The sequence below is a fragment of the Urocampus carinirostris genome, chromosome 4, assembly GCF_059441175.1.
Source record: "Urocampus carinirostris isolate Australia breed hairy pipefish chromosome 4, RoL_Ucar_1.0, whole genome shotgun sequence".
NCBI lineage: Eukaryota > Metazoa > Chordata > Actinopteri > Syngnathiformes > Syngnathidae > Urocampus > Urocampus carinirostris.
The window spans coordinates 18,515,757-18,534,336 of NC_142352.1; the positions used below are offsets into that span (position 1 = coordinate 18,515,757).

General features: G+C 38.3%; 1 protein-coding gene across 1 annotated transcript in view; it reads left to right on the forward strand.

Annotated features, from left to right (window-relative positions):
• Positions 1 to 2,553: 2,553 nt before the first annotated feature.
• ankrd11 (ankyrin repeat domain 11) overlaps positions 2,554 to 18,580 on the forward strand; it is a 130,474-nt gene continuing 114,447 nt past the window's right edge. Inside the window, exon 1 of the mRNA XM_088333832.1 lies at positions 2,554 to 2,972. The gene's annotated coding sequence lies outside the window, so the exon portion shown is untranslated. The remainder of the gene's footprint in view (positions 2,973 to 18,580) is intronic.

Consider the following 18,580-nt stretch of genomic DNA (forward strand, 5'->3'; position numbering starts at 1 on the left):
TTTCCTCCGGGCACTCCGGTTTCCTCCCACGTTCCAAAAACGTGCATTTCAGGTGGATTGGCCGGTTCAAATTGTCCCTAGGTGTGAATGAGCGAATGAGTTGTCTGTCCCTGTGTGCCCTGCGATTGGCTGGCAACCAGTTCAGGGTGTCCCCTGCCCACTGCCCAAAGATGGCTGGGATGGGCACCAGCCCCCCCGCGACCCTAATAAGGATAAGCGGTATGGCTAATGAGATGAGATGAGATGATTAAGCGTGGTGACGCTTGTCAAAAATGGTTATGAGAATTTCCGGCAGGATGCGCTGTTGGTCACTTTACACTTGTTTGACGGTTGCGTACATAAGAAACGCATAGACGCGTTAAACTACAAAACAAAAATATAAATTGTCTCAAGTCCAGTAATTAAGAAATAAAAATAATTGTGTCACTCTATTTGGTTTATCAAGAATATCAAAAGCGCAATGAGGTCGTTGATAATACTGCACTAAGAAGTGACAAAAATGTCGACCAATGACATGGCAGTATTTTGAGACCCAATTGGAAACCTTGTTCTATTCTTGCACGTCGCTTGTCGAATAAGAGGGATGCGTTCGGTTTGTGTACCAGTAAAGCCTGACATATTTTAACAACTATGTCGTCTGTTGTAATCCGAACAAAAATGTGAAAGCATGAATGAAGTAGCCTACATTTAGTCTCCATTATCTGTTTCTTTCTATTTTAAGTCTTTTATTGCATATCCTAGTTTATATACAACAATCTTGTCGTAAATAATGTACACTACGTTGTTATGTATTCAATTCATTTCAATTCAATTATATTCTATTTTATTCTATTCTATTCTATTCTATTCTATTCTATTATACTCCAGTCCAACACATTATTACATGTACAGTGGTGCACGTTGCATTTGATAAGATAATTGATATGTAAACATGCTCTTAGAGAGAGAGAGAAAGAGAGAGAGAGAGAGAGAGAGAGAGAGAAAGAGAAAGAGAGAGAGAAAGACAGGGGTGGGAAAGGGGGAATAGAGAGAAAAGTGGAGAAATTGAGTGATGAGAAAGAGGGAGAATGTGAACGAGAGAGAAACAAAAAGAAAAATGGAAATTAAGGCGAGAGAAAGAAACAGAGAGAGAAAATAGGGGGAGAGTGAAAATGATGGATAGATAGATAGATAGATAGATAGATAGATAGATAGATAGATAGATAGATAGATAGATAGATAGATAGATAGATAGATAGATAGATAGATAGATAGATAGATAGATAGATAGATAGATAGATAGATAGATAGATGGATAGAGGTGGGGGGGAGGAAGAAGTTTGGTAGGTAGGTAGCTAGGTAAATATACCTATCTACCAAGGTAGGTAGGGTAGGAGAGAGGGATACTGAGTGGATTTTTGGTGGGTAGGTAGGTAGGTGGGTAGGTCGGCAGGTTGGTTGGTAGGAAGGGAGAGAGACAGGGAGGCATTTTCTCAGGTAGGTAGGTAGAGAGACAGGGAGACATGTTGTCAGATAGGTAGGTAGGTAGTGAGGGAGAGAGACAGGGAGGCATTTTGTCAGGTAGGTAGGTAGGTAGGTAGGTAGGTACGTAGGTAGGTAGGTAGGTAGGTAGGTAGGTAGGTAGGTAGGTAGGTAGGTAGGTAGGTAGGTAGGTAGGTAGGTCGGTCGGTAGAGAGCTGGACAGGGAGACATTTTGTCAGATAGTTAGGTAGGTAGGTAGGGAGGGAGAGAGCTAGACAGGGAGACAATTTGTCAGATAGTCAGGTAGGTAGGTAGGTAGGTAGGTAGGCAAGTAGGTGGGTAGGTAGAAAGCAAATGTTTTTATAGTCATTCATAACAAGTTGGGTACATTGTTGATTAGATTACACATGGCACACCAGTATAAACTTGTAATAAAACACTCAAGAGAAAAGATAAAAATAGTATGTAGGGATACTGTAGGCGGCAGTAGGTAGAGCGCTCGTCTTGGGATCAAGGGATCCCAGTTCAAATCCGGGCTCATCCGTGTTACATGTTGAAGTATCCTTGGGTAAGACACTGAACCCCTAATACGCCCAATAAGCAGATTAGTGTCTTACATGGCTGCAATACAAGGCCGCTATTGGGAAATGTGGAGCACATTGTGAAGCGCTTTGGGAAGTCATTGACTTGAAAAGCGCTATATAAATGCAGATCATTTAATTTCCTTTCAAAAGAAATATTTTCAAGGTAGTGCTTGTAGGTAGACTGGCCTGAATCGTAAGTGTAAGAAACAGAAGATGCAAGACACTAAGTAAACATGAGTTTACGTAGTCCAGTATTTGAAATCGAACGCATCCCATATCCGAACTCGTTTTCCTTTGATTGGTTCTCAGGTTGCAACGCAGTAGCGCGGGCATCTTAGAGTGAAACTGAAAAGCGTGGGCGGCCATGCTGGGGCATTCCCTGAACGTTCACACAAGCCGTCGGCCCCGTTCCAGATCCAAAATGGAGACAGTTTCATCATGCCTGGTGACGTTCCCACCAATCACAAGGCGGCTTTCATTCCCCCCAAGCGTTTCCGTCCTCGAAGTCGAAGGCCGCTTGAAAAATGCTCGAATGTGTTCGCTGATGACTTAAACGAAACATTCTGTTTTCTTTTTTCATGGCTTTCCTTCACCTATTTGTATCCGTCGTAACGCGAGGGGACTGCTAAAGATTTGCACTCGGAGGTGAAGGATAATTACGCAAGCTGCGACCGTGTTTTTGTGGATATCGGAGCCGTCTTTTCCCCCGTCGTTCCTCTTGTTGGTGTGTATGGTTTTAACAAGCTAGCGTTAGCTTCCTTCGTGGTGAGCTGCTTTAGCTTGCCATGGTCCCTGCAAGCTTATGCGTATGTCTCTGGAACTGTTTATGCTAAGACCAACTCAACAAATGGGAACATCTAGCATTGGCTAAACACACCGTGGCATTCAATAAAGGTTCCGAGATCTCGTCAGGAAATCCCAAATTTGGTAAGTGACTTTTTCTTTAACTCCCCCTCGGTTCACACGGTCTGCGCGGTATCAACAACAAACTGAATTGTGCGGTAATCTGTTGTGACTAGCAACAAAGGTCAATTTCTAATATGTTGTCATATTTTTTGTTGTAATAATAACAACCTCAAGTTCAGGCAAGTGATCCAATTCACTAATTAGGTGTTAAATTTCAATCTTTTAAAACCATTGAAAGCTGTGGTGTCATGTTTTTTCCTCTGTTGCATATTCAAGATTGACTTAATGGAATCAGTGATCCATGCAGAAATCATCTGCAATATGCTTCCAACGTATTATGATTATTACATAATCTTCACGGAAAACATTTATCTCTTTGCATTTATGCGATCAGACCTTTAGCTTAACTAGCCAAGTCATTACAGAGACGATCATCTATTAATTCAACAAGCAAAACTATCCAGCAACGGATGAAGGCAATTTCCCATGCACGTAATCATGTGAGTCACGAGCAAATGTCAGTTTGTATCTGTGAATGTGATTCAAGTGTAAGTGCTGTGTTTTTTTGAATGTTGAAAATGGTCTAAGAAGTAGGAGAGGCTCAACATGATGGTGGGCTTGCGTCTGAGCAGTCATGCAAGCTCTCGTCTTTGGTGCAGGACCAATGGCGAGGAAAACACTGCAGTGCTGCTGCTGGTATTTTCCACCACGATACCCAGTGGTCCGAGGAGCTTCATGGGTTGATGTTGATGACTTATTACACTCATTTAGCGCTCTCTCAATGGAATTACATGGATATATCTGAGGTTCTATTGCTACGTTACACCTTTATAAGTGAGTTGTGCCTCTTTGGGTGTGTTCTTAAATCCCTCATGCATATCTTAACTAGGGGTGTTCCAATCTGATGTTTATATTGGTTATCGGTTTGATATCAGTCCCAAATAAACAAACAAGCTGATTGTGCCAGATTTTATCCAGAAGCTTCTAGATCAGGGATGCAGAACCTATGGCTCGTGAGACAGTTGAGGCCTTTATCATGATGATATCAGGGTCGGATTCAAAAGAAATACATAACTATATTTTCAGGATACGTCAAACAATAGTTGACGTCAAACAATAGCAGACAGGCATCTTTGAGACAAACTTGTCATACACATGTACCATGCAAAGCTAAAATGTCTTCTTGGGCAAGCAAAATAGTTTGTTGTTGATGAACAGTGGGTAAAATGCCATAAAGAGGGTCTGAAAAATATATTATTCCTCACAGTAAAGTAAAAACGTTGCAAGAATGGATAACTGTAATCTGCGTGGCTACCATATTAAATCTAAACTGGGTGTGTTGAGGCAGGAAATATGCAACACCTCTAATATAAAAATTGCATATCTAAATTAATGCAAATGACATCCAAGATCGTGACAACTGGGTAACTTTAGTACCTACCTAAAATTAAAACAAAATACTCTTCTAATGAAATTCCACAGATAGCAGAACATAACAGGCAATGCTGTAGATATCTCACTTTAGTATACTAAACCAAACACATAATGTCATATTGATAGTTGTGATATTATTAAGTGGGTTGGCAATACTGGGCTGCATTTCTTACGTGTTTTTATCGCTTTGAAAAACATTAGTGACGTGCAAAATACAAACATTCAGTCACAGTGTTGTACTGGAGATATGGTTTTTGATGATTTGTGTCTTTATCACTCAAGTGTTCAGTGTTTATTACCTTTTCCCAGAGAATGATGTTGTCTGTAATCCTTATTCCGTTTACTAACCAGACCACTGATACATGATGTGTCGTCAGTTTTATACAATTGATAATGTATAACGGTGGTAGGCAATAAAACAATATTAGATCGTGAAGGATTTAAAGTAAGTTGTTTTGCTTAAAAATGCAATGGGTGTTATATCATCTATATGGCCCAATATTATTTTGTGTTGTCACAGTCCCTGACCTGGATGTAGTGCTATGCTCACCCTCGTCCTATTAGCAAATACCATTGCTTTGGTGTCTAGCTTTGCCTTAGCAACTAGCAATGGTTTAGCAGAAATTCCCTAAAATATTAGATTTTTCTCAAAAGCTCAGAAATGTGCTAATTAGTCTCACTGTTTTTTGAATTACTTGTGATAGGTTTGTAAGCGTATTACTGTTTAAAGAAAGAAAATAATATGGTATTTGTATGTATTTGTGTGTGTTTATATATATATATATATATATATATATATATATATACACAGTGGAACCTCGGTTCTCGACCATAATCCGTTCCAGAACCCTGTTCGAAAAGCGATTTGTTTGAACACAGAAATCATTTTTCCCATTACAATTAATGTAAATTGTTTTAATCCGTTCCAACACCCTGAATGTTTACCTTTAAGACACAAATAACATAAATGTAACCCAGCCTAATCGTATGTTCACGTTAGCGTAATCTTTCGTGCGGAAGATTACACTAACATGAATGTGTAAAAATAAAAAAAGGATTAAGAAAAAAAATATAAATAGGACTTTTTAACATTGTGGTGGTCAGCAGAAGGCGCAGATGGACGGTGAGAGGGATGGAGGAGGAAGGAAAATTATTGTTTGGAAGGAGAGTCCCCTTCCATAAAAACTTCGGGGAGCTCTTCTGTCTGAGGGGTGCTCGCTACGGATGACTGTTACAGGATGTTCTTTTCTCTTAAAATATCTATCCAATGACACTTGCTTCTGCCTTCTTTTTAACACTTTTCGGAAGTGGTTCATGACAGTGTCATTAAAGTCATGATGACTCTGGTGGCTGCAGCTTCATCGGTGTGGGGAAATTCTGTAACTCGGCCCATTTGCTACACATTTGTTTACACTCGTCGTCCCCCAGTGTATTGGAGGTGTAATTGCACCTGAGAAAATTAAAAGGAGTAAAAAAAGTGATGTGAAACATCCACCCCGGCGTTCGGACTCCGATTTTTTTGACCCAACAGCGAAGCAAGAATTTCTCGGAATTTTTGGTCGGACTCCGATTTGTTCGAACTGAGAGGCGTTCGAAAACAGAGGTTCCACTGTATGTGTGTGTATATACATATATATATATAAAACTACCCAATTGCCTAATATACAGTGGCCTTTTTCAGAGAGCCAGCTTATTTCTTGTCGTATTTTTTCACTATGCACCAGTGTTAGATATTATTATTTATATAATCATAAATTTCATTTTATTCACATTGTTGCATATACTTTCGAATTTTTACACCATTTCAATTTGATTTGAACACTTGTGCTGCTCCGTGCATAATGCTACCTCCATACTCAAAATGCATCGTGGTCCATCGGATTTCTTTATTCAACAGGGACGAATGCACAGTGTTTCTTGTGTCAACCAGATGCAGCTAAAATCTCATTTCCATCTGTATTCCCTTAGAGGAACACAAAAAACAAAACCATAAAACGGCAACAATGACTAGCGGTTCTTGCGTACTCTTTCCAACCCAATGAAGCTCCTCGTTTTACATGTTGCCATTTAAAGCATTTTTGACTATATTTATAGAGCTGAGGCAGGTAACTGCAACTTGTGCACCAACTCTTGCAGCTTTCCGTCTGAAGGCGTTCCCCTCCCCCTCGTGCTGAGCATGCGGTCCTTTTTGGTAAACAAGGTTAGGTACTCTTCTTCCGTAGTCGACAGGATGTCTGCGCTCATCGCTTCAGCGTTTCTCACTCCCTGTTAGTTTTGAACATTTTTCTTTTACTTTAATCCCCCCTGTAATTAACCCAAGCTCAGAGGACCCTCAAATAGCATCTTGAAGCACTTTGAAATTCAGCCAATTCTACCTCTTTCACTTGGAGGCTTGGATTGGAATAAAGCAAAATGGCGGGCCACAATCCTGTTGCTACTCTCATGACTACAGGAACGCACGTTGGACTCTGGACAATGTGCGTTCTCTGCATCGCTACAGATTTTCTGGTAGCCAAAAATATTTCAGTTCAAAGGGAAAGGTTTGTGTTTCTGGCATGTTGCTGCTCCTACGGAATGCTTTGCAAAGCAGTTTGTGATTCCCATCTGTCTCCACTTGGGACGGGATCGTTCTTCCGTGTAGTGAGTCTTTCGGATTAATGGCAGAGTGGTCGTCTGGTAACTCAGGTTTCAGGTTGTACCGGGTATTTGTGACGACAATGCTTAGTATAGTTGAACAAGATGCTGAACACTGTTACTCCTGACTGTAAAACATAATATTTTGAATTGTCAACATTTAAAGTGCTCTATATAATATAAGAAAAATACAGAGAACCCTTACTACGTTGCGCTTCAGGTAATGCTGGTTCACTCATTCGTGGGGAAAAAGATCATGAAATAGAAATGAATTAAAAAAAAGGAGCGGATAATAAGACAACAGATGCTTCCTGCACCTTTGGTTGAGTATACAGGGATAGCTCGATACTCGACCATAATCTGTTCAGGATTGGTGTCTGAACACTAACTTGTTTGAGTACCAAAATATTTTTTGCCCATGTGAAGTTATGTCATTTATTTATTTGTAATTTCCTATGTGTTCCAAAATGATTAGAGTATTTATAAAATGTGTAGTTAAACAAATCATAATGATTTGCATGTGTAAGGAATCAAGACACAAATATAAAACAATTTTAACTGTACCTTTTGAGCAGCAGTTCTATGGCACACAATCGTACACCATTATATTGTATTGCATTTCACAATAATTTCTTCAACATGATTATTGTTCTCACTGTTTTCTTGGTCTTCCCCTTGTCACAAACCTTCTTGGTACCCATTATTATCAACAATAAATCATAATAAGTTCTCAAAGTGTGTTGTTGGACTGATGATCTCTAAAAATTAGGCTACCCAACTGGGCTAGAGCAGACAAGAGGGCTGTTCATCTCCCTCAGCCATGCTTTCGGCTTGTGTTGGGGTGTTTGAGTTCCGATTTATGTTTTTGTTTTGTTTTGTTCGAATACCAAAGCAAAAACTACTCATGTTTTTAAGTCCCATACTGAATTATCACTGAATGTTTACGAATTAACGACAAACTAAAGATTTAAATTGCTGCACCCCATGGCAGCATACAGCTACTCAATGATCTGACTTAAATACTTGATCGTTTGTTAGTTAGTGGTTCGTTAAACTCTTAACAAACATAGGAGCTTGAATTTACATTCCCCTCAAATTATATGGCATTTTGAATCATGGTTGATACCATTTTTATTTGTATTTAATGGTCTAAAACTGTTATGTAACAATTATGCTGTAAAGATTCAAGAAACTTTAAAAACTTTTTTTACACGTTCCGGTATTTGTGATATAACTTTAATACAACTTTTTTGCATATATTGCTAGACATTTTAATGGCGGTAAATTAAACTTCCTTGTTCCCCATACTTAGACTGCTTCTTTTTGCTACTATTGAGCGCTCTACATTTTTGCACAGGAATTTTCTTTAATAGATTATTGTTTATTTCACAACGCGTGTAAATTTGGCAAAGTTCCTCGCACGTCACTATTGTTTAAGCTGGTGAAATTTGATCATACTGGCTTACTCAATTTCTATGGTTTTGTTATTTTTATATCCCATTATTTGTTCTTAATAAATTGCAATATGATTCAATTGTGTTTGAATTAATTTGGCGCCACGGCAGTTGAGTGGTCATTGCGTCTGCGGCACAGTTCTGAGGTCATGGGATCAAATCCAGCTACCACCCTGGAATTTGCATGTTCTGCCCAGTTTCCGCCCACATTCCAAGAACATGCATGTCAGGTTAATTGGACAGTCCAGATTGTCTCTTGTTGTGAATGAGCGAGTGAGTTGTTTCTCTCTGTGTGACCTGCGACTGGCTGGCAACCAGTTCAGGGTTTCCCCTGCACATTACCTGAAAACAGCTGGGATGGGCTCCGGCACCCCCGCAACCCTACTGAGGATAAGCGGTGCAGATGATGGATGGATGACCCATTAACGTTCCACCGGCCCGATGGATCATTGATGATAAAGTCGTGTCTTCACGATGTCTCCTGTCACTGAAATACGTCATGCTACATATCATTAAACTTTTGGGACTCAAGTTATGATGACCATTTCAAAATATACTGATCATTTGAAAATCACGACCAGTCTGAAACAAGATACCCGAAAACAATAAAAATGGGATAGCTCACTCAGAAGCGCTTCAAACTTCTACTCATGACTCAATTTCATACAAACATGGTGTGGTTACATTCACAAAAAAAACAGTAAATCCAACAATATAAAACATTTACTTCAAAACACATAATAATGCTGACGGATAAAAAAAAAAATCTGCCTCAAAGCATTGTTTGATGATCTTTGTTGAAATCTATCTGTTTGGCTTCATTACCCCTATTTAAAAATAAACAGACATGTTAGATTATTTTCAATACTCCCGTAAGCATTTGACCTTTTGACTGACACCACTTTTGGCCAATTGCAAGCTTTTTTACTTCCCTGTGACAAGCTATGAGGGACAACGTAAAATAAACAAATGTAAAGTTTAAGGAGCTGTAAACTGGTTGCCTCCAAATGGCCACTTTTGGAAAAGCCTAGACTTACTATTAGAAACGCAAAAACACAATGTTTAGTGTTACAGATTGTGATCAAATACAACAAGGTATTAAGTAAGGCTTCAAGCTATTGTCTTACTTGTTTTCTGGCAAAATGCCCAACCTTAAACTCTTGCTGGCATTTGATTGCATAAAAAAATCAGGCGAGAATGAAAACCTTCTATTTCTGTCTGTTCCAACTCAGATTACTCCATGTTAGTAGCACTTGCAGTGATTATTTCAGTTGGTGACAAAACTTCCAAGTGTTACCTTTCAGAAGATACAAAAACATTCTTTAAACAGTTCAAGAACAAAATTCAAAATACTTTGGTCACGTTTGGGATTGGGATTTTAGGCAAATTTAACAGGAATGGTAAGGGGTTAAACAATAAATAAATAAATGTACATTGGCTTTATTGTGGCAATGCTGGGAACAGAGGAAAGTACGCTTATTGATGAACCGTTTTGTCGCCAATACACATTTTACTTGAAATTGTACATTCCGAACACATCCACAGCCATTTTCAACAGGAAGTGAGCCTAAATAAACCACTCCGTAGAACCATTCACACTCAAACAGATTGAAATGAATTTTCTTTATTGTCAATGATATCAATGTTGTATTCAACGGAACTACTAGTTCAGCAGAGCTCAAAACAGTCAGTTCACTCGCGTTAAGCTTTCCAGCATTGCACGATGCTTCAAATTAAATAGCTATGTCCAGTTCCTTGGATTAAAATCTATTAAAAAAAATAGTTACCCAATATTAGAATTAATTTGGACCATGTCACACTAATGCAAATTTTTAGAACAGGACCATTAATTGACTTTTTGGTGCAAGTGTTTACTGTGTTACCATGAACAATCAATTTTCTATAACGGCAATGAAATGGAATGCTAACCTATGTCGTTCTTAATCACAGTGTTTGTTTCAAACGTATTGCTTATAGGAATCTGGCTTATGGTTTTACTAGTATTTATTGACGTCTTAAATTTGGCTCCTCACTAGTTTTTTGACATGTTTTCATGTAATAGTCCAATGTAATCTTCAAAGAACTTTTTATTCTCTATATTTTTCTATTACTATCTATTCTATTTTACTGTCATCATTGAAATGAAATTTTGTGTAGAAAAGCAAAATGAATCGAGGAGGATTTTGTACAGACAACACAGTGTCAAACATTTTTATCATTTATAAGTCAATGAAAGGGGAAAATGGCGGTTTGTAAGAATTGAGGTTGGCACAATTCTATATTGATTTATCCTCTGCTATTCTGATTACTCAATGGCATTAAAATCATTACTTTTGGAAAATATCGAGTATAGCAAACCACTCTTATTAAGATCATTACACAACTGTGCGCTAACAAGATGCTAATTCATCATAAACGTTGTTTGATACAACACACACGGACATCGCTTTACGACACTGAAAGACACTTTGCCGCTTTACGACACTCGCGTCTCGCGATACTGCTGTATTGATACCACACGAGTGTTTTAAAATATGTAGCCCAAATATGACCAATTTTTCCTCAATGAAAGTAATTTAGAAATGAGAAAAGGCAAAACAGAAAGGTTTGATTTTAGGTAATACCATGTTCCTTACCTGTATCCCGCATCATGCCACGAAAGAAAAAAAGAGCTCAGCTGGCTTAAGAGAAACACACACAGGATTTCCACAAATTAAAACTACAGCAATTAATGTAATGGTGAGTTGTAATTTTTCTCATTCATTTTAATGTTTCGATGTCTGCCAACCACAGGAAGAACCAATTTGTGTTGCATTTTGTCTATTTGATAAGACGCAAAATTTAAAGTTTTAAAGAGTTACTTACTACTAGTACTGCCTTTCACGGTTACTGTACGTATCACAGTATTAAAGGTTAAAATATTTTGTAAGAATTTAACAATCGATTGGTGGCTTTCAATTTGTATTTTTTTTAAACTGTGATTGCATCAGCTTGGTTTACTTTCAGTTCAGAGCATTTAAGGGTGATTATTTTCTTAAGGGTTAATTATTCTATAGTTAAGAACCAAATTAGAAGAAAATATAATGAATGGTGTTCAAATAGCCCTGCAACTGGGTGGCAACCAATTCGGGGTGTCCCCTGCCCACTGCCCGATGATACCTTGGATGGGCTCTTGCGCCCCCGTGACCCTGCTGAAGATAAGGGGTGCAGATAATAGATGGATGGATCATGTTCAAATACTTTGATTGGATTACTTATTATTTAAATTTTAAATCAGAATTAAATATTATAACTTGGGAGACAAAAGGCACAAATACAAAACAATTCTTGTTTTGTCTTCTATAAATTTTCTATGAGAAACTTTTTTTTTGCTATACTGTGAACCCTCACTAATTATAGGGGTTATGCGGCCAAAAGAAGCTGTGACAAGTCAATTTTGTGAAGAAACCGTTATAGTCATCTACTATTAAATACACTTATACATTGAAACCAAAGAACAACCCTCTGTTGTAGGCCCATGCATCTGTTAACAGATGAAATCACTGTATAACGTACTTGTTAACATCTATGTATGTTATACCAATACCTACTCTCTTAGAGACTGTTTCGGCAGTTGGAATTCAGAATACAATGGATGATGAAAATCCGTGACACAGCAAGAGCACGGAAGTTGTGCTACATTATAGCGAATGACTATTATACTGGCATTATTCCTTTCAAAGTTTTAAACAATATTAACATGTTTATTGTTTTTAGTAGTCAAATTTTGTACATTTTTTTCTTCTAATTTACATAAACAGTAATCAATTACTTCTGTGTTATTCACTTTTTGTTCAATTAGTTTGTCGTAGTTATTGGCACAGCCTTTGATTTAAGTTTGGTGGAGGTATAGTTGCATTTACGTATTCGAGTATAAATTGGTTAATTAATGAACTGTTTTCACTGATTGTTTATCATTAATGTACTCTATGTAATTGTGGAATCAGATTATTTTGTCATTGATTACAACATAGTGTGCTTTGTTTACAACAAGATTGAACAACTTTTTTTGCTCACTGTGTGACCGGGATTGTAAAAAGGGTCCACCAAGTCGTGGTTTATGAATGAAATCAAACATTATGGGGATTGAATCGGTGGGTGGTTTACTTATCAGGATGATTCACATGTATCAAGGATAAACATGTAATAACAGACTTAAAAAGATAAAAATAAGTTTTGAAAATAGTAATAGAGTTGATAGACAAAAAGTCTCAATTAGACCATGAAGATAAGATGGTTGAAATTAAGATGAATTGCCCTTAAATTTTAGATTTCTGACTGTAAACTCTTAATTGAAGGTTGTGCCTTTTGGATGATGATAATAGTTTATGCTGGATAGTGGCTCTAGAAACTCTACACCTTCATTTTTTTATCAAGCATTATCTCGAGGAGGATGCACAAACCAGTTTTACCCAATGCACAGTCTACGCTTTTAAATACTTGTTTATGGTCCAGCTTATTATCATTCATTTCTAATGTTATTTCAATGCTTGCGAGGTGTTTTCTAGGCATAATATTTCCCATCCTCAATATTGCCTGCATTGTTGAGCAGTCTGCCAACAATTCCTTCCTTGGGAAACCGGGCCCTGCAGTAAGCAATAAAATGAGATGGTGTGAGGATGTTGCAGTGGGGGAAGGTAGAGTGCTTATGGCCTGGGTGAGTCTCAATCATCAAGGCCCTTTATTGGGGCTGGCCTTTTGATGGGCCAGCTGCAGCTATTCATCCCGCCATTTACATTGAAATGCAACAACAGGAAGGGGGAAGGATAGAATTGGGGAGGTGAGCGTCTACGCTTGCTGGATGTGAATAAAATGCAAAGACACACCTAAATACCAATGACAGTAGGTCGGTCAGTTGGCGCTCAGAGTTCCTACTACGTCTAGCCACCTATCTTTTGTTTTTCGCCAGCCTGTACAGGGGCAGTATACCTAACCATAACAAAGGATATAAGCACCCTTTTTGACCAATGGCTGCATTTGCAGACGTCAGCTCTTTTCTGACTTTACAGCCTGGCTGGTGGCTATAAAGACCCGGTGATTCATGTCACTGTTCCAATTTAACAACACTCACTCATGCTGGTTTTGGTTGTTTTCCGTTCCTCACCAAGTCTTGTTTTCTAATGACGAGCCGTTTGAGTTTACTAGACTTCTGTTGAAGTGTTTCTCTAGATTTTGATAGTGATTCACACTGACTGAGGGAATGGATCCCTCCAGAAAGTCACATTTTGATTTCAGATTACTTGTGTAGCGCATTTGATATATAAACTGCAAATCCAATATATCCACTGTAGTGTGTTTGTTATCTGTTCAGGTAGAGTGAATTTGTTGTCACAGTCCTACAACTATAGGCCAATTATTTTAGTCGGCGCAACGTAGAAAATGCATAATACACCATTATTTTTAGAACTGGATTTTGGGTTATAAGACCCGAGATTACGTGAATTGAATCCTTTCCCATTTACAAAATTACATTAGGATATTTCCGAATGTTTTGTGATTCTAAAATAACTTCACGTGCAAATCAATATTATAATCCAGCATGGCAATGTTGCAAAAACAAACAAACATATAAACACAATATGGCATTCCTGATATTAAAAATATACTAAATAAGGCCTGGGCAATAAACAGAATTAGTTTAATCTGTTGTTTTCTAAATTGAGATTCTAAAACCACGCGGACTTGTTAAACCTATGGTAGGATTTTTTCAGTCAAATTGAAACTGTACCATACGCAAAAAATAGCTAGCAGATGTCAAGATTTACAATATGTGCTTAAGTTTCTTGGTTTTTATTTACCATAATATTCGGACTGTAAAGCAACGACTTTTTTCCCAAGCCTTAAACCAACAGCGGAGTGGATGACGTCACACTCTAGTCCAAAAGTTCGACGTCCCTGCAACAGATGGAAATCTTTGTGCCCAGAATTACACCACCTCGTGTTCACGTAGATAGAGTACACCTCCTCCCCGCTTCCCACAGGCCTTTGTGTCTGTCCCTGACAGCGCTGAAGCTGGGTAGCTCCACGTTAGCGTCCGGGATGCTAAAGGGTGAGACAGGTTGAATGTATTCGTCGAATAAGACACAGGTTTGATGTAGTTTCGCGCTTTGTACATGGATAAAACTAGCACGAACAGTCCGTCCTAATGGAAATGGTGTCAATCGAACAGAGAGAGCTAACTACTATATTTGGAAATTGTTACGAGTCTGTTTATTTGTAAACTGAAATAATGTGGAGCGGATTACAAGAAGCAACATCCAACGAAGCAGAAATGTTTTAAGGGGATTTCTTTTTATCTGTCGGCATTATCTTGTGTTTCGGAATACATATTTTACATGTTTGGATTCCATGACTGGTCCTTGATGTAACAAAGCCATTTTCGCGGACAATGAAAGAAGTTTAAGACGGCCTGGCGATGTAATGATGAGTTACGACGGCTTTATAGTTTTAGGGTATTTTGTTTCAGACTGATCATGATGTTTCTCATATGAGTACATTTTGAAATGATCATCATATCTTGAATCCCAAGAATCTATTGTATTGTATTTATTTAAACCATAAACATGATATATACAGGAAATCATTTGACACGCGAACCTTTCAACGTGACGCGTCGCCTTCGATCGGTGCCGGGTTTTTAGACCCAACTGCTGTGTTGGGAGTCATTAGGTGACCAAACCCCCCAATTCCAACCCTTAATGCCGAGCGCCAAGCAGGGAGGCAATGAGTACCAATGTTGTAAGTCTTAGGTATGACTCGGCCGAGGCTTGAACCAGCGACCTCCCAGTCTTGGAGCGAGCGCCCTACCATCTAGGCTACCGAGCTGATATATGTGGCATGACGTATTTCAGTGACTGGTAACGTACAGACATGTATTTGTTTATCAAATGTCCAGTTGCCCGCTGGCGGAACTTTAAGGAGTTAAAGTACAGTGTATTATTGAAACTCCTTCTATGTACCGTCTTTTTTTTGCAAGTCTCATGTTTCAAGCTGTTCCATCACTCCTAGTAGAGGCACCCCTGTAGATGTGGTGGCTCCAGGAGAATTTTGCCAACGCTATTCTTGCAGCATGTAATTCTTGAGTAGGAAGTGTGTTTTTGGTCTTTATCTTTAGGAATATTTTGGTTAGTGAACATGTGGTAATTACCAACACGTATGTTAGTAGGGCTGCACAATAACCCGAATTCTAATCCATATCGCATCATGACGTAGTGCGATTGTGTAATAGCAAGACACTGCGGCTTGAGCCATGTGTGAGCAGACGGCAACTATAACAAAGCTCCCCAGAAGAGGGGCACTGTTTTCTCGAGTTTAAAAGATCTCAACATGATCAACCCTATTGTTGTCTTCATTTAAGGACCATTCTTGTCCTTAATTATTTTATACAGCCTACATGGACATGTGAAAAAAACCCATTTCATTTTTCTGACTTAGCTAGAAACATTTATCATGTTGGTTTCAGATCAGGTGATGGTGTTATTGTGGCTTGTGCAGTCCTTTGAGGCATTTTGTGATTAAGGCCTCTACAAATAAATGTGACTCAACTTGTGTTAAATAAGATATAATTCAAGGGTTATTCAGGGTCATTTTTACCTGAGGACAACAGGAAGGATAAGTACTCAAAAAAACTAGCACAAAAAAGTGCACTTTTAAAATCGAAAATCGCATTGAAATTGCAATACTGGTCTTAAAAATCCCCCAAATCGTGCAGCCCTACATGTAGGCACGCAAACATTTAAGTTAGATAACTAACCTCAAACAATTGAGTTTCACCATTAGGTTTCGTCTCTGTTTTATACAATCACCCTATAGTTGTGTATATAAGATTGTTTTGAGCCTTTTAGTGTTGCTCCTTTTGCCGTTAAAATTATCTTAGGCGAGTTCATTCTTATTCCACTCCCAAAAATCTCTTCTGTTTACCACATCCATACAGTAGCCATGGGTTCTCAGGAAGTCATGCTTGCAGGAAGTCAAGGGCGTTGTACCTACTGGCATGTTTCCTAAAAGGGTGTTGTAGTTACCACATGATATGCAAGATGGCTATCGTTACATGTGTGTACTTATCGTAACTTACTTAGTACAAAACAACTGGTGCACTGCTGCACACCGATGCAAGGTATTCATAAGTTCATAGGCTGATTATACACTGCTTTTTTGTAGAGGGACTCGCTTACATAATTTTATTCCTTCCCTCCATTTGCCGTGGCCGGTTTTGGATGTGGTTCAAAAATGATCTTGTGTGTGACAGAGAAAAAGAGTGTGAGCGTAAAAGATAAAGAGTGCAACAGCTGGTCTGAGAAAGTCGTGTGCCGCATGTTGCTCAATAAATCATTGTGATGGTAGAATTATTTTAGATTTTCTACTCTGCGTAAATGGCTAAGTGAAGGACTTCTTTGCAGTAATATGCAGACCCAATGTGCTAGCATAATGTTTAAACTGTTATGAATTGGATTATCAAACTGTGCCAAGACTCCAACTGTCAACTTATCTGATTTGGGTCATAAAAGCATTAAATCAAACTGTAATAAAAAACCTGAGGCCGCAGCCAACCAACTTGTCCAGTCATAGTATCCCAATTTTGGCTTTGTTTTCATGCCAAGTGTTTGTGGCTCTGTCTGAGCCATATTTTCCCCCTCGTTATATTACAACAGAATACTAGTTCTTTTATGTAGTCGTTGTTTCTCATTTATTTTAATTGTAAAAATTCATTATATGACTAACATTTGACATCCAAACCACTAATACTGAAAAACCTTCAGATTAGAGAATTTGAAGCCAAATCTTAGCAATGTACTGTGATGTAGCTCAGCAAAAGTTGTAGAATAGATAGTAGGCCTAGGCAATCATTAAAATATTATTGAAAAATACTTTAATCATGTTTACATTAATTCAATATTCGGTTTGAAATTAGGTTTCATGTTTCTTGTTCAATCAGAATTAACAAAAGTTATCCCCATATGAACAGTACTTAGTAATCACGGGATTCAAATTAAAATTGAGAGCAACGTCATTACGTAGATGGTCGTAGTTCACACATTTTGTTTTTTACTTAAACAACATATTTCTATTCATGCTACTCACCACTTGATAAATTAACAATTTTCATTACATTTACAATGTTTCATCCTCAGTGAAGTAGCGTAATTGTTTCCTCTTTGCTGCAAAAGTGTGCGTAGTTACCGCTTTTCGTATGTCTACATTAAGTTGTGCTCATAAATTGCTAGCTAGAATCATGACTTACTTTGTAAAAGCATAATAGCCCGGTGTTGCCGGATTTGGCGTTGCCGGGTTCGGCGTTGCCGGGTTCGGCGTTGCCGGGTTCGGCGTTGCTGGGCTTTCTTGTTAAGTGAGATTGTTGTTGGAAAACCGCCAAAGAGCCACTAGCAGATGTTTATCGATTTTGTTGGTAATTATTGGGGGTGCCTTGATAGGAAATGAATAAAATAATCAATGCCTTTATTGTATTTATACAAGTATAACAAGTGCACACACCAATAGGAATAAGAAAATATGTACAATAGAAATAGAATGAAATAAAGTAAGACAATATGTGCAATGAAAACAGTATTTAACTACTGTCGGCTTTATATACAGTGTCTGAATGAGGTAATGGTAGGTGCAAATACCTAGCTAAAGACACTCCCAGAGGCCTAAAGTCCTACAGTGTAAATTCTCATAAAAATCAGTTCAGCTGTTTGTGAGCCTATAAGCCACATACAAACACACACACATGCACTCAAATCCTGAATTATATAATAATCTAGAGCTGGGGTCTGGAACCTTTTGGCTCTTTTCATGAGTACATATGGCTCGGAGATACAATTATTTAGTATGTTGTTCCATGCAGAGCCGATTGTTGAACATGTAGTATAGAAGCTCATTAAACAATTTATGTTCATTGTTGAGACATTTTATGATGAAAAGCCACAAAACAAACTTCAACCCTAAGCAAACATTTTACCCAAAAGCTCTATCAAAACACTCAACGCAATTTGATTGGGTGAACAGTAAGAATAAGCGCGCACACTCTTTCTCCTGGCTCATCTCTGTCTGCACTGAAAGTAAATT